The sequence below is a fragment of the Zootoca vivipara genome, chromosome 3 (assembly GCF_963506605.1).
Source record: "Zootoca vivipara chromosome 3, rZooViv1.1, whole genome shotgun sequence".
Classification (NCBI taxonomy): Eukaryota; Metazoa; Chordata; class Lepidosauria; order Squamata; family Lacertidae; genus Zootoca; species Zootoca vivipara.
In genome coordinates, this window is record NC_083278.1 from 20,837,523 (window position 1) to 20,855,490 (window position 17,968).

Here is a 17,968-nt window from a genome sequence, read left to right on the forward strand (position 1 = left end):
TCCACATGTGTTCTACTTTTCATTATGGCAAAGAGATGGATTGATGCTTGTTGAAAGCCAAATGATCTGATTTTCAGCTATAACAATCACAGTTGTCATTATTTCTCTACATTTTCTCTTCTTCAGAAATGGTTGTCAAGTGCCGGGGGGGGGGGAAGCATTGTTAAGTTAATGTCTTATATAGAAAAGCTTATTGTGTTTCAAAAACAAATTTGGTAATTTCAGTAACATGTAAAACGGGGACAATATAGCGAACAGCACATTCTGTTGCCTCATTGTTCAACTGCCCCCTCCAAAAGAAAAATATTGTAGAAGGGAAATAAAGGAGAGTCATGTACTGTATTTCTTGCAAAAAAGGCTTGGTGCATTGGTTTTGAGCTTGGTGTGTGTATTCGATCATACAGTCCTCTCATTTCACTGTATCCCAGATACAAGGATATCTTTGGAATATGTAACCAAAGAGTGAGGACTGAGTGGGGATGTCATATTACAGATGTATATGAATGCAGTATGATGCTGTGTTTCTGCAGACCTCTTTAAATAGCAATCCACATAGCAACAGTCTCCATGGATGAAGCCTTTTGCTTGCACTAGCTTACTGTGCAGATTGGGTGGCATTCTTCATGTCACAACTTGGTGTGGAGAAAAGGGCTTGATTTACACGGGAAGACAGTGCCCAGAAGTGGCAGACCTCTGCCATGGTAATTGTTTAAAATGTGAAGCCGTCTCCAGTTGGTGAACATATTGTGCTGTTCCTGCATGCTTGCTTTGCATGAGTGGTTAAAAACACTTACTGTATATGTCCTAACTTTGCTGCTCCAATGCTAGGTTGGCCAGCCTCATATTTTGACCATTTATATTGTGGCCATTATTTTCGTGTGTAGACCCTTTAACCACCCCCAAATAAATTCAGACAAGACTCAGCAAAGATGTTTATTCATAAAACACAACACAGCAAAACAAATCAAATAAAAACCGCAGACTCGTACAAATTTTTGGTTTGGTTTTTGGCAGAATTTAGGCCACAACTTTATTGATTACAATCAAGTGAGTGGTTGCATAGGCTCTGGTTCGACTAGCTCCCTACACTGTTGCAGGTAGCACCGACCCAGGGCACACCATGGGTCAGCCTTGGGTGAACACCCGGCACAATGGAAAGTGGGGTCAAGCCAGTCCACCAGCCAGATGTCTCCTGGACTCAGGCTCAGGGCACAACCCCTCTCAGGGTTGACCAACCAAAGAGTCTCTGGATTCCTTGAATACCCATTGCATAGGGATGGCCAAAGCGTTCTGCCACCCCATCACCTGAACCAGAGCCTATCTGCAACCTTACAAGTTGTGGCGATTTGCTACGTGGCAGGCGAAACCCAAATGGCACCAGCCAATCAGCCAAGTGGGGAAAATTCCTGCCGTGCCCCTGTCCCAACAACAGACGACACACGACATCAAAGCAAGGTCATGCGTACAAGCCCTAAATATAGGGAGAGGTCGACGGGTGTTCCGATGCACAGATCCTAAAAGAGGAAGCTCAGAGACACGTGCATGGGCTTAAATAGAGGTCCCTTGATAGAATTTAGCTGTCATACAATTGGTCAAATTGCACCCAGCATCGAGGGACCTCCAATAGGGTGTTGTGGCCATTCAAACATTCCCACTCACAACACATGGTTTGGTTGTCAGGTCACACCGCAACATGTGCCCTCTTGTTAGGGAGGACCAGATTTCCCACCATACCTGCTACTTCCTGCAAAGCCAACAAAAATAGCCTACACCCAGGCTGCTCCAGATACCACTTTTGGTCCATTTGGATACTCCTGCTAGCTGGGAATAGTTTGGCATATCCACCAACCAGGGCCTTAGTTTCAGTCCACATAGTTACATTTATTCTGAAAAGGTGCAGGCTTTTTCTTGTTGCTGTTGTTTGGATCATTTTAAAGACAAGCATATTTTTAATGCTACTTTTCCTGTTTTTGCTGTTGCTGACTTTAGGACTTTTGGCATTAATGTTTAATGCTTTACAAATGTTGTGTGCATTTTCAAATTATTATCCACAGTGTGGTCACCTTGCTTGCTGCAAAATGTACTAAAAGCATGGTGAAGAAATCCTCATTCATTTTAACACTTAGACTGTATATCAGAATCTGAATTCAGTACTTCCAGTATGTACACAGGGACTTTGATGTATTCTTAAAGTTCTGGATGGACACCGGCCTACATTGTTTGTAGTGGTTGTGGTGAGGTTTCATGTACACTGGAAATGAATGCAGAGAGCATTCATGTGCACTGAACAGAAGTTTGCAAAAGTTCTGTGAAGTTTCTTTTTATTGTGTGTCAGGTGTCTCCCACTGAAAAGATGTTTCTGAGCCAGGGATTTCTTGTAACACATTTGATGTATTGTGCAGCTTTGTTTTCATCTATAATGAACCTACACCCACATCAAGGTCTGGAGAAATGGTCTTAGAAGCCCATCTGTAACTACTAGAAAGTATAGAGCTTGTTCTTACTGCTAATGTGCAACAGGGAATTGGACTGTTGTTTTTTTGTGTGTGCTAAGTAAGCATATTAATGTGGTGATTTACTCACATTTCTACTCTTGTTCACATTTAAAAGGGGAAGTAATAAATTGGTCAACCACAGGTAAGGATATTTTAATAGTCATAATGCTGTAAGGCAATATATGGCTTTCAAAAGTATGAAAGTGGATTAAACATGAGAGAGAGAGAGAGAGAGAGAGAGAGAGAGAGAGAGAGAGAGAGAGAGAGAGAATAGCAGGATCACCATAAGACTAGCAACACAAAAAACATAAAGGTTAGTGCCCCCCCCCAGTTCAAAAAAGTTCGCTTCCTCCCAAGGCCTCTACATGCAAATGAAAGTCTATGTCTTTTGGCCTGTTCATGGCTAATTGAAGGATGCAGCTAGAGAGTATGTGCTCAACAAAGATGCGGAACTTGAGAATGCTGCAATATTAACACTCCAGAAGGTGGCAGCAACAAGTCTGAGTACATTGCAAATAATTCATCCGACCAAAGGCAGCAGCAAAAGAGGGCTAGTTAGGAGCAGAATGAGGTTAAATGGCTCATCTGGCTTCAGCCAGTGATGGGATGAAGCACACTGCCTCCCACAAGGGGCTTACCTGGATCCTGGTTGGCTGCAAAATCACCGCAGCCAAAACTGTATGGGTTACATGGAAGGGTGTTGGACACATAGCTGCTTCTGCCCTGCCACTTTGGCCCTTATATTCTGGTATTCAGTTAAAATAAAACCAGTTTAAATATTCAAGCACACAAATGCAGACTGCTGCTTACATCTTGCAGTGATGTAACAGAACTGCTTGCCATTCTGGTGCCAAACCCCATGGAATCTGCTTTTTTAAAAGAAGTGATATGTAGGTCATTATTTAAGAGCACAGTGGAAACATATGATGATTTGTGACTCAGTGGTGTCTACAGCGGCATTCACTCTAATGAGGAAAAATGCTGATAATGAGTGCTATCACTAAAATAGCAAGTTCTAATTAAACTAGAACAAAAAAAAGCTCTAAGGATAAGCTGTTCACATTTTACATTTTGAGCAGTTTTATTTTAGATATACAATTAACGACACTCATGGCAGTGCTAGAATATAAATATAATACAGAAGTCAGGAATGGTAAAATAAATTATGTAATTCACCAAAAATATACTGCTCATTGCGTAATATGTGTTACACATGCACACAGTACATGAAAGATCAGGTAACTTAAAGCAAGAGTGGAGAACCCTCTCAGTTTGGCTCTCTGCACTCTCCCCAGGCCACAACCCAAACAGTCTGTGCACTCTTCTTGAATGCTTTTGACTGATCTGAATGGGCACTTGAAGTGTCATAATGCTTCTTGTTCACCTTAAGGGAAGGATGGCAATGTGTGTTTTCTGTCTTGCCGAATGCAAGGAGGTTCTTTTAAAATGAGATTCAGAAGTAATACAAAACACAAGTGTGTGAGAAGATTAAAGATTTTATTCTAAACAGCAAGCAATATACACATACCAAGCAAGTACCTCAATCTGCCACTTGGAAGCCCTCAAGAAGTGGTCAAGTGACTCCCCCAGGTAGCCTCAGTTTGCGTGGCCCCATGGCCTTTGATCTGTGCACAAGCTTCTCTCCAACTATGCCCCAAACCATCTGATTTATAGGTAGCTAGCCTGTTAGCCTGTGGTAGTTTACGTGCAGATTATTCATTAGCCACCCTCTTCCAATGCCTCACTTTCTCCAAATAATGTCCAACATCAAAGAAGGTACTCATCACTATCTCTTCCTTCTAACTGATTAGGACATTAAAGGCTGTTCTCATGCCATCAAAGAACTTAACAAGAGATAAGAAGAAGGAAGGAACAGAGGCAGGAAGAGGGCAACCAAGTCAGATCACTAACTCCTTGAAATATAATTTTATCTTCCAGATAGATAGCCCATACGTGTTTGTGTAGGTAGGTAGGTAGTTAGGTGGGTGGGTGGGTGGGTGGGTAGGTAGAAACCACTGACTTTTGCATGGCATGAATGTAAAAGTCGCATTTATTGTTCATCCCACTTTCGCCTCTGGCTGCACCTACTTTTTGCATCTGGCTCTGCCCAGGTTGCCCCTGGAGGAATGTGGCCCCTGGGTTTTCTCACCCCTGAATTTAAAACAGTGGTCCTTCGCTGAAGAAAAGTAGCTCAAAAGTACTGTGCTGTATCTGTTCAACATGAAAACACCTGCCAAAACCCAAACAGACCTGTGGAAAAGTAATCAAATACACACAAGAATTGGATCCATTTCAACTACCAGAAAAGGCCAAGGTATTAATAAATTTAATCCGCCAGTAAAAACTTACAAACTGTTGTATCGGTGGCAGATATAATCTATTAAAACAGATGCTTAAAATGCTTTTACAACTGACGTGGCATTTAAGACCCATGGCAACATTTAACTGACGATCAGCGGGGTAGGGGTGGGGAATTGGAAATGTCACTTTCTCATGTTTGTCCCCCTCCGCAGATGCAATTTTTCAGTTGCTTGTTTTAATAAAAACTGAGTGCAGGTGCCACAGCCTACTTTGAAGCCATACTACATGGAATAAATGTGATAATGAAAAGTCAACAAACTAGCACCATGTAAGCATAAAGAGTTGTGAGCCAAGCATTGTGAACCATGTTTTTTCTAATACAGAAATCATGGATTTATCTCTCTTCTAGCACTGTGGGAGATAAAAAAACAGAACTCAAATCACCCTCAGCCTATTTAAACGGAATGAGCTGTTTGTCAAACTCTGCCAATTTGGTGTGAGTTGTGAATATTTCAGTGGGTGTTAAACCAAAAATGTTGGACCTGTCAAGGACAAATAAAATAAAAAAATTAATAAAGATTAAGATTACTGGATTCATGATGCTTTGAGGCTATTACTGTCTGTCTGTGTAATTCAGTCATAGGCAAACTCAGCCCTCCAGACCCAGGTGGCGCTGTGGTTAAACCACTGAGCCTAGGGCTTGCTGATCAGAAGGTCGGCGGTTCGAATCCCTGTGACGGGGTGAGCTCCCGTTGCTTGGTCCCAGCTCCTGCCAACCTAGCAGTTCGAAAGCATCTCAAAATGCAAGTAGATAAGAAGGTAAACGGCGTTTCCATGTGCTGCTCTGGTTTGCCAGAAGCGGCTTTGTCATGCTGGCCACATGACCTGGAAGCTATACGCCGGCTCCCTCGGCCAATAATGCGAGATGAGCGCGCAACCCCAGAGTCGGTCACGACTGGACCTAATGGTCAGGGGTCCCTTTACCTTTACTGTCTGTCTGTGTAATTAAGTCATAGGCAAACTCAGCCCTCCAGATGTTTTGGGACTACAACTCCTGTCATCTCTAGCTAACAGGACCAGTGGTCAGGGATGATGGGAGTTGTAGACCCGAAACATCTGGAGGGCCAAGTTTGCCTATGCCTGTTGTAATTACTTCTGTGTTCCTGTAATACTAAGTTTATATGTGTGTTATTACAAGGGAAATACATGGATAAGGGCATCCCCAAGTCTCTAAATTTGTATTTTCCAAATGAAGCTTAGTCAACAAAATATTACTTGAATTTCTACCACTAGGAAAGGATGGAGGCACAGAAAACTACTGTATTTGTGCATTTACAACCCAGAAAAATCACATTTCCAGGAAAAGTGGGCATCAACCTTACTCACCACAGTAAACAACTAGTAACTCATTTTTAAACCATTTCTTCTAGTTTTTTTCTCTGCTCCAAAGACTGCTATCTATGTCTTTAAAATCTTCCCATAACAACCACAGGAAAAGTCTTTAGTAGTGTGTTCACTTAACATATCACCAAAAGAGATAAAACGCATTACCAAGAAGGAAGAAGAATAATGTCCAGGCTGACAACAAAGCTGCTGCTGTAGCTATTTGCAGCTGCAGGGATGGGAGGAATTTCTTTTCCCTTGGAAAAATTTGGTGAAATACCCATAGCTGCCAAGTCTCCCGCTAAAAAATGCGGGATCAGCAGCGGCGCGGCACCGGAAGTCGCTTCTATGCATGTCCAGACATGTGTAGAAGCGACTTCCGGTGCCGCGCTACCCATGTATGGGCACCGGAAATCGGGCGGCGCCAGCACCCAAAATGGAGCCTCTGGCAGGTAGGAAATCCAGGGGATTTCCATGATTTCTTTCCATTCCGGAGAACAGCGGGAAACAGATTAAAATCCAGGGGTTTCCTGCGAAAAACAGGAGACTTGGCAGCTATGGAAATACCCCCCACCCCACCCCATGCTGTTTCTCTGACCGCAAATAGGGTGCAGAATTTCAAGAGGCCATTTGCACACAGCTCTATCCTAAACATCATGTATTCCCCGCTCTAATTACATAAGCCTTCTGTAAGTCAAATATTTCTCCCCTCACTTTCTTTCACAGTTCAGGTTAAAGCTTACACTGTGTGGAAATGTAAAATTAATTCAGCCTACTATTTAGCAGTGAATCGTCCCTGTGTTCAGTTACACAATCAGCTTGTCTCACAGATGTATTAAGTCTTTTGCCAGGTGAGCTTCTTTTATAATTTAAATAGCATAATAAATAACCTTCTCCTTGCTACTTTGAGATTGAGCTGCCATAATGCACGTTGTTAATCCTCCCTGTAGTTGTACCATTTACTGGAAGATCTTCTTTTTTGTTTAGGATGGCAATACACATTTCAGGGTGATGCTTTCCTAAATAAGCATGTTTTCCCCACCCGTAGCTAGCGGTCTTTGAAGTCCTGGTAATATAAAGGAAATATATAATACATTTTTTTCATTCATTTATTCTGTTCCTACTCCAATTCCTACTATTTGTAGGAGGCTTCAAAGGTGGAGGGTTGTGTGTGTGTGTGTGTGTGTGTGTGTGTGTGTGTGTGTAGTGCTTTTCTAAAAGGCTTTTTATATATGCAAGACACCTTGTTTCCCCCTTATATTTGCAATTTAATTTGACTTGAGTGACAACAGGAGAGAATGATAAAGGATGGATGCTTATACAACGAGGGCCATAGAAGAAATCTATTTTAAATGGATTTCTATACGAAATTTGGTATTTTGGACACTGTTGAGCTTGGCTCACATTGGACTGCCTCTTACATTGAGCTTCTAATTATGTCTGAGCCACACATTCATTGTCACGTTTTACTTTTTTAAAGAGTGACCAATTGGTTATATGAAAAAAATATATACACAGAAATGCTCATCTACAATAGAAAAAGGGTGTCAAGCCCCACAGTCTACTATATTTTTATAAGTATTAGCATATAACATTTTCTATACAGTAATATGCATTGCTGTATGTATCTGTTTATGTTCTGTTTTAGGAAACGTGGAGCGTTCATATATTTTATGAAAATATTATACACATTTTTATATGCATATGCTCATATTTTTAGTGGAACTAAAATAGCTCACCACTTGTCAAGATCAAGGAATGAGATGGGAATTGGGGGAGGGAAAACACTGTGTGGATAAACCTGACACCAATACTTTGAGAAATTTCCATTCCTATAAATAGTGTAAGATGACATTCTAACAAAAGTGAAGCAGAGTCCTATACTCTGCATATGGAGGTTGCCTGGTGGTCTGAATCAACTGTGCTGTGTGACTTTACTGCAGCAAGATACAAGAAAATGAGGTATGAGGGAGAATAGCTGTTGGCCTTAGTAATTTGGCTTACAGTAAAAAATATATTATACCAAACAAAAGTTTAAAAAAAGGTGCAGGGAGCAATCAAGCTTAATTCACTACAACCTGTAGAATGTCAGGCTTTTCGGAATCAGATCCTTCTCCCGGTGGCAGTAATTAAGCAGATCAAACGAAAGGAGCATTCTTAACAAATAAGTTCTTTAATAATTACAGCAAGAGACAAAGGAATGCAAATCACTCTAAAAAATGGTGTTGCTCCCAGTAAAGGTTCACCCTCCCCACCCACATTAATATATGTCATTTCTGCATCGGGTAATCTGAGCTTGTTGCCATTGTGCTTTCTGTTCCATCACTTTCCTTCATACAGATTATTTTATAACCAAACTTACAAATATTTTTTTTAATAAAATCTAATACAGAAATCTTCCAGACTTTCCTGTATATTTCCTTTACTCAGTCTATATCGTATTAAACAAATCATACCATAAATAAACATAACAAGCAAAACAAACAAACAAAATTATCCTCTCCATCCATAGAACTTCCACTCAGCGGCGTAGTGAGGCGCCGTGACACCCGAGTCAACCTGCTGTGCATGTGTGTTATCAGTTAAAAAATTCAGTCAACCCAAGATGACAATAAGTGGAAGCAGGGGCGTCACAATGGGGGGTGGTCTGCCCCAGGTTCCACTCTGGGGGCGTGCCACTTGGCGCCCTCACCCCCATGACTCCCAAGCCGAGCAGACTTTTTACCGGGAGGCACCGAGTGGGCTTTCTACCTGGAGTTTGTAGCTGGAGGCGCGTGTATTGGAGTCGCTGGGGGGAGCAGCGATACCCCACTACGTAACACGCTTGCGCAGTGAGCAGACTTTTTATTGGGAGGCTGGAGGCTCGGCTTGGGAGTCGCGGGGGTGGGGGCACCAAGTGGCACCCCCCCCCCGAGTGGAACCCGGGGTGGATCCCCCCCCATTGTGACGCCCCTGCTTCCACTTATCGTCATCTCGGGTTGACTGAATTTTTTTTTACTGATTACTGCTTCCATTACCATAATATACTTCCCTAATATTTCCTCTTATAATTATGATCTTTGCGAACAGTACAGAGTGTTAGAAATAAATCCAGGATTTCAATGTAGGGCACTGTTTCTTCATATAATCCCCAATTTTCCCCCCAGCTTTGATAAAATTTCTGGTTGCTGCCATCCCTGATTAATTTCCCTGTTAATTTCGCTATATCTAAATAGCTGAATAGTTTCCCCTGTCACTCACTGATTTTTGGTATTTCTTGTCAGTATGTGACAATTAATATTCTTGCGGCTGCAGTTGCATAAAAAATATTCTTTTAATCCTGCTTATAAATAAATAATGAAATAAATAAAAGATAAATAAATAAATAATGAATAAATGTTCCGTCATTTTCCAAGCCCATCTAGTCTTAGGCGAAGGGGGGGGGGTCAGGAATGCTGTCCAAGGACACTGAATCTGCCAGCTGTCTCTCTCCTAGTGTTTGCTCTTCTAGCTGTTCCTCACCCGGTATTTCCCAGCTTTCCCCTTCTGGACTATGCCCTGCTGCAAGCCACTGTTCTAAATCAATACTGTCCTCCTGCCCCTGGGAAGGTTTAGAAAAAAAGGGGGGGCTCCCACCATTTCTCCTCAGTCCAGTCCGTGACATAGAAAATGGGGTCAAAAATGTTCACTGTTACAGTGCAGAATGAAAGTCAAGCCATCAAAAATACATCTGAAGAGAATGCCAGAGATTGAGATGCAATCATAAACATATTCAACCCAATTGCTACCTAAAACATATTAAATGGGCGTTCACAGTTGCCTGTCAAAAACTAGTTGTAGGCTGCCTTCACTCAGTGCTTGAGCACAATTAGATTTAGCCCAGGCTGAATGGCTTGAGATCATCATGGACTAGGCCAGGCATCCCCAAACTGCGGCCCTCCAGATGTTTTGGCCTACAACTCCCATGATCCCTAGCTAAGAGGGCCAGTGGTCAGGGATGATGGGAATTGTAGTCCAAAACATCTGGAGGGCCGAAGTTTGGGGGTGCCTGGACTAGGCTTTCCCAACAGTTCAGGAATGTTCATGGGGACTGGTTCATGAGGACAGATATCATAGAATCCCTACTTCTATTTTTATCAGATAAAGTTAATAGGTGTCTTGTTTTGAGTGTTGACCTGTTTAGGGAAGCTTTTAATGTTTAATAGATTATTGTATTTTAATACTTCTGTTGGAAGCCGCCCAGAGTGGCTGGGGAAACCCAGACAGATGGGCGGGGTATAAATAATATATTATTATTATTATTATTATTATTATTATTATTATTATTATTATTATCATCATCATCATCAAGACAAGGCTTCAATAGTACCCTGGACAGCTCCATGGAGAACTCAGACTGTTCCAGCAAGAATGCTTCAGCAGCTGTCATCCTCAGACTGAGCCTGAAAGAAGAGATGCAGCCCAATCTCAGTAGTTAGCTGTACCTCCCATAAGAGGAGGCAGCTCATTTAAAAGGGCCCAGCTTGCTTTAGTGATGGTTATCTCCAACAGAGCAAGGGACACTGTAGTTCTACTAGGACTTCTGAGCCAGAGTTCTGAGTTCTAGAAGCAAGTGTCTATGGTTTAGCATGTATGTATGTGGCTGCTCCTAAGAGCAATTTCTCCCCCCACCCCATTCTAAATTCCCTGAAAAAGGAGGGATCAACCCCAGGGCCAGGACAATGGGAAGGAATTTCCAAAATGTATCTTTGTATATCTGGAAATATGCAGAGCTATTGCTGATATGTGACGTGTGTGTGTGTGTGTGTGTGTGTGTGTGTGTGTGTGTGTGTGTGTGTGTGTGTAGGCCCAATGGCAACAGACCAACATGTTCAGAAAATGCATATATGCACTTGGCACATCTACTGAAATAAGACAGACAACATATTGTATGTATGTGACAATTCAGTTCAGGGTTTCAGTTGACCTGAAATTTGCCTCAGCATCACTTTCACATGGCATCCCACCTGAATAACTAATTTGACTTAAATTCTTCAGTCATTGGTAATGATTCATCTATATATATATATATATATATATATATATATATATATATAGCTGTAGCCTTACTGGCTATTCAGTAATGATTGGTTAGAAAGGAACTAAAAGACCTGGGACACTGGAAGCACAGAGATGTTGGCTGCAATTAAGGTCCAAAATGTGTCTTCCAGATACCCTTACCTTGCTATTTCATATGCTTGTTGACTCTGGTAGACATGCTAAATGTAATGAATTTCACAAGCATTTTGTTTTTAATAAATGACGGTCAATTATACATTTTCTGTCAAAACAATTGAGGGATAGCCTTTCTAAAAGAGACTAATAATACTTTGCACTTTCTATCTCTGTAACAAAATATGTGTATAGAATGCACATTTTCTTCAGGCAGCATTTTAAAGGAATTTTCATATCCTTCAGCAACCAAATTACTAAGATCTGTTTGGAAAGAGAAAGGGGTCACATTCCTTAAAATTAGATAAGTGTTTTAGTTAGATGCATGATTTAAAGCTTATTCAGCCATCTGTTGATAGCTTGGTCATCTACATCCAATGTGTTGCACTGGCATTCATCCAATTCTCAGTGAAAAACGCCTTAGAAAATGTCACTGATTGGCAGGATTATCTGACAGGCTGGGGACCATGAGAATACAGATGAATGTCATTTAGGCAAAAATTACCTTCAATCATTTGGAGTACTGTGGAACGACGGGGATGCAGTGTGGAACTTCAGTTTCTTTTAACTTTAGTGTCGATAAGCAGCAAGTTGCTGTTATCATATTGTCTGCCCACATATATCCCCTGCAATTATTATTAAGCATCCCTTGTATTTAAACATGTGATGTTATATAATGATAAGGGGGGGGGGAATTAAGCAGTGCTCGTCCACAGTACTAAGACTGGTTTATAGAGCCAATTCACACAGTTTAGATTAGCAAAGCATTTTTTTTCCTTTGCAGCATATGATATCATAGTCAGCTGTTGTTTGAAATAAACATATGTTGCCACATCACAGTAATAATGATGGAAACATAGAGAACTGCCTTATACTGATTAATTTAATTTGTTCACCAAGTTCAGGGTTGCCAACACTGATTGGCAGCAGCTCGTCAATATTTCAGATGGGGGGGGGGCATTCTCAGCCCTATCTGGAAGTGGAAAGGATTCAAACTGGGACATTCTTCGTGGAAATTATATACTCCAACACTGAGCTTCCACAAAATAGTTTCCTCACTAGATAGGTCTATGAAAACACTCCCACATCTGCTACCATCTGGGATAGAAGTTAGAGTGATGGATCAAAACCACACAGAGTTTATGGACCTGGATGTCCACAAGATGATAAAGCTCAGACTAGATATGTCCTCAGTACAGACCAAATCTACAAGGCTAGGCTGAGTTGAAATGAAACATTCAGCTGGGTAACATTATTAAACTCCACAGTTCCCTTTAAATGTTCCAGATCTGAATGACAGCCCCCTGCCCCAATGTACACACTATTCCCATAACATTCCAGCTCATGAAAGGTGACTGACTGAAGTGGGGAGCCATTTTTATCTGTGGAGGCTTCCCTCATATTTCAGAACTGTGATTTTTCCGATGTTTATCGAGTTTCAAAATGTGTCTTCGTCTGTATGCCGCTTAAAGAAGTGAAATGAAAAATGTTCAAGAAATGAGGCAACTGAGATGCCTAACTGGATGCAGATATAGTTTTCCAGTTAAAATATATATTTTAAAACAGACATTAGCAATGCGATGAATATTAGATGGAAGTAAACTTTTATTAACTGATTCAATAAATATTCTGAATATGTTGCTATGCAACATGAAGTACTTTCAGCCAAAAATGTTGTCCTGTGTTTTTCTGTGTCATTGATTCAAGCAAAAGGGTGCAAAAATTGTTGGTCTCAGGCTACAAGTGTCTTCCTAGCACCATTCCATAATAGTATGAGATGAACTTCACAAATTGTATCACTACCACTATTGCAAAGCAATAACAACAACAAAACAACAAACATTTGCTTAAGTATTTTGGGGGTGTTTATCTGGAAAATATCAAAATAACATTGTTGGATTTAGAAACTCTGATAAGTGACTGGGAAATGGCTCTGCCTCCTTCTTCTTACACATAGTTTTTGAGTTTCGGTAAAGCACAAACCAAGCCAAAACATATCTAAGATAAAGTGCTACTGGTTGTGCACATATATACGTATTTCAGTCTTAATGTGAACAGCCATAAACCAGGGAAGATATTTGTTTTCTGATATGCATATTTGGATCAAACTCTACACATCTGTAACCTATCTCAGATAATATTATACAATTTTTTTTTGCACGCAACTATGACTCAGTGTGTGAATCAGTTTTTAAAAGGAAGAGATGCTCTCTTTATCTTCCTTGTGTATCAAAAGTGAATTTGTTGTCTTCTTCCTAAATCTAGCTCTCCTATAGAAACTCATAACTATTTTAAAAGTCTCTTAGCTTTCCACTTCTGTTCTATTTGCAGTAGATAGTGTGAACAATGTCACCAAAAAGAAGAAAATAGCAGATGGCAACTTTAGTATATAGTTGTCAGAGCTGTGCTATCCAGGCTCCTTAAAAAAAAAAAACAAAAAAAAAACCCTTTAATATGCAGACATCCTTTTGTAGGCTTTAGGAACACATACATCTGGGCTGGGGAGCCTGTTGCTCTACGGTACATATGTCGTTGGACACCAACTCCTCTCTCTTCCCTGACCATTAGTCATGTTGGCTAGGGCTGATGGGAGTTGTAGTCTGGCATAAAGGAATATTATTATATCAGACATATAAATATTCCTAGGGAGCCAACCCCCATTCTTATCACTGTAAGTTTTTAGAACTGTCTGATGAATGTGGTGGGATGTGGTGGTGAATAGATTAGGTTTAACAGAAAGACATGGAGTAAAGGGGTGTGATGGTTTGTTAGTTTTTTACAGCCTTTCTCTCATAAATATTTCTAACCACTTTTCATTGCAGACCTTTGCAGGTGGAACTTGATCCCTGGTTACCTATAAGTGTTCCTTGATATTTCTCCTCAAAGCCCAGTTTTGTTTGTTTCGTAAAACTTTTGACTTAATCCCTTAGGGAGAAATCTGAACTCCTGGAAGGCAGCAGCAAGGTTTCCGGCTAGTGTATTGAGAGGGAGAGGTGGTGCTAGGAAAATCTTTTTTTCTTCACTGCACCAGCTCAAGGCTGGCACAGCAGACAGGTCCATTGTCAATAGCTGGGCCCTGTTTCAGGGCTGTGCGTCAACTATCGCTGGTGGAGGTATTACCTCCATCTAACTGTGCTTTTGCCAGGTGCCCTGTGATGAGCAGAACCTTCCACTACTAGACATCCCCACCTCATCAAAAGCCTCTCCTGTGCAGCAGATTGAGAATTTGGAATGCTCTGTGCCTCTTCAACCAAAACACAGCAATTTTGTGCAAATTTACCTGAAGGTGTTGTTAGAGCATGCTGCTCTATCTGCTCACTTTCTCATGAACCTCATCTTGCCCTTCTCTTACCCCTCCCCTCCCGCCAATCAAAACTTGTAAGTTCACTGAGGTGGGAACCTGCATTTTCCAAGCTCAACATATGTAAGTATCGAAAATGCAGTAACATGTCCATTAGGTAGTAGTAGTAATATTGATGAATGGGGACACCAAAGTATGCATTCACAGATGGAACCTCTCCCCGTCGTAGATCCAATTTGACTTATAAAGCACTGAAATATTCCTGAATTCTTAGTACCATGCAACTCTGGGCATGTTTACTCAGATATAAGCTATACGGTGTTCTCAAGAGTCTCCTCCAGCACCACAATTCAAAAGCATCGCCGAAGAATTGATGCTTTTGAATTGTGGTGCTGGAGGAGACTCTTGAGAGTCCCATGGACTGCAAGAAGATCAAACCTATCAATTCTGAAGGAAATCAGCCCTGAGTGCTCACTGGAAGGACAGATCGTGAAGCTGAGGCTCCAATACTTTGGCCACATCATGAGAAGAGAAGACTCCCTGGAAAAGACCCTGATGTTGGGAAAGATTGAGGGCACAAGGAGAAGGGGACGACAGAGGACGAGGTGGTTGGACAGTGTTCTCGAAGCTACGAACATGAGTTTGACCAAACTGCAGGAGGCGGTGCAAGACAGGAGTGCCTGGCGTGCTATGGTCCATGGGGTCACGAAGAGTCGGACACGACTAAACAACAACAACAAAGCTATACTGTGTTCAAGGAAGCTTATTCCCTGTTAAATCTGCACAGGATTGTAGCATATAAAGTAAGCATAAGCTGAACTGAGTAAGCAAATGTACCCCACTGAGGCATCAAACATGTGTACGCAGACATCTTCATATCATCTAATTGGTACCATTTTCTTTTTCACGAAGCAAAGAATTAAGCCCATCAGCCTGTCACAAAGAATTTTGCTTTTCAGCACATTGACTCAAAAGACCTAAGATATAAAAACAAGCAAATCCCCACTTAGTGTGATTATTTTCAGAAGAAGAATGGATACAATCATCCTATTCAGACAGGATAATTTGTATTGGTAAATAAGCAACAGAAAGCACGTATTGGGGTGGGAGGGCATTAATATTGCCCTACTGATTTTTACCTATAAGCTTCTTGTGACAAAGGACGGAGGAATGGCTACTCTGAGGAGGTGGTCAATGTGCCAGCCAGCTGGCCACGTAAAGAGAGAGTGCAACTATCAGAGTCTCCTGGCTATTTGCGTATAAGTAATGATAAGTAAATGTATGCATAAAACATGCAATGCAATAACTTCAAGGCATATACCTTCTCCCAGCCTGCATAGGCTGTGACAGTGGCAGTTGCTGGCATTCACTGAGACTGCGAAAAGTAGGTCATTTGCTTGACCTCAGCTCCTGGCTATTGTTAAACTTGCTCCTACCAGGACAATGGGATGCTAACGGGATATTTCTCAAGGCTGAAGCATTAAATGTTTTCAAAAGCCACAGATGCTGCTGCAGGGGAGGCATGCCTGGCTCCAACACTCAGTGGCTGCTATTTATGCAAGTTGTGTGGGCTGTGCGACACGTTTATCATAGTATAAGAGTCACAGGGTTCGGCATGGAAGGCAGGAAGCCAACAGATATATTATGACAGATTAAAAAATGGTACATGCCAGATGAGAAACAAGCCAAAGGTGTAGTGAAACTCCAAAGTATATAACAAACTTGAAAAGGGTAATGGAAACTTGAACCATTCATGACTTCCATGGATGGAAGGATAGAAGGATATTTTCATTCAGAAACAAGAAGGATGGCGTGATAGCACTCAAGCCACACTGGATCTCCTGCCACCTGAGGAAGGAAGATCCAATTATCACAGAAAGTACTCCTCTGTCCAGTGCTTAAGAACTCATTCCCTCTGCCCACCCTTTCCATGCTTAAGAACTCATTCCCTCAGATGAATGCAGCTTTCTACAAGACTACTCTTTATCAGCCAGCCTAAAAACGTACCTTACATCTCCCTGAAGCCTCTCAAGGCAGCCCAGTTCATGGCAGACATCCCCAAACTGTGGCCCTCCAGATGTTTTGGCCTACAACTCCCATGATCCCTAGCTAAGAGGACCAGTGGTCAGGGATGATGGGAATTGTAGTCCAAAACATCTGGAGGGCCGAAGTTTGGGGATGCCTGGTTTATGGCTTCTAGGCATAGGGTGATGAAAATAAGTCAAAACAAGTTGTTTTGTGAAATAAAATATAATGTTTACTGAGACAAAAGAATTAAGTTTTAGGAAAAGGCTATTACAGGAAAAGTCACCCAAAAAGCATATACCCAATGGAGCAAAGCAATAAACAATGAGTCTTCTTCCCCCAGCTTTAATTACAACCCCTAAGGCTACAAACTTTACATCAAGGATGGGGGACCTTTGGCCCTCCAGATGTTAACTAGTGGCCATGCTGGCTGGGGCTGATAGGAATTGTAGTTCAACACCTGGAGCAGGCATTCCCAAACTTCGGCCCTCCAGATGTTTTGGACTACAATCCCCATCATTCCTGACCACTGGTCCTGCTAGCTAGGGATCATGGGAGTTCTAGGCCAAAACATCTGGGGCGCTGCAGTTTGGGGATGCCTGACCTGGAGGGTGATGTTATTCATCATTTTACTCAAATTATTTAATAAGAATTGGGACACCTCAGGATACAAGCCTAGCCCTCTGTGAGGTTTTATAACGTAACAGTTTCAAATTATTTGCTGGTCAATTATTCAGATGAGAGAATGGTTTATTTTATTTGTTTATTTTTATTTATTACGTTTGTATACTGCCCTTCACCTGAAAATCTCATGGTAGTTCACAACATAAATATGATGTATATAATTTATGAATGGATTGCTTTTAGATGCAGATTGTGTATGGATAAATACAATAATATTTGGAATGCATTTATCTACAAAAATATAATGTATTGTTAATAATTTTATATTAGTTGGAATAACTGTACTACTTATATACCAATATTTTGTACTGTATCAGAACTTCAAGTACTTTTTTATCTTTTTGTCTTTTTTCTTTCACTATTTTCTCACTGAATTTTTTCAATAAAACATAAATATCAAAAATACAAATACCAAATGAAAACACAAAATAATAACAAAAACAAAAACAAAAGAAACCCATGATACCCCTCTCTCACAAACACATTTAAAAGGACATAGAAGGATATACAGTTTGTTGAAAGTGAGAAATGTTTGGATGAGAGACCACTTAGGAATCACATGTCAGTCAGGGCAAAACTAGGCATGACA

The 17,968-nt window shown here is 41.1% G+C and overlaps 1 protein-coding gene across 1 annotated transcript in view; it reads left to right on the forward strand.

The window, feature by feature from the left end:
• The window catches only part of CSMD1 (CUB and Sushi multiple domains 1), a 915,553-nt gene that overhangs the window by 190,999 nt on the left and 706,586 nt on the right, over positions 1 to 17,968 (forward strand). The window lies entirely within an intron of this gene.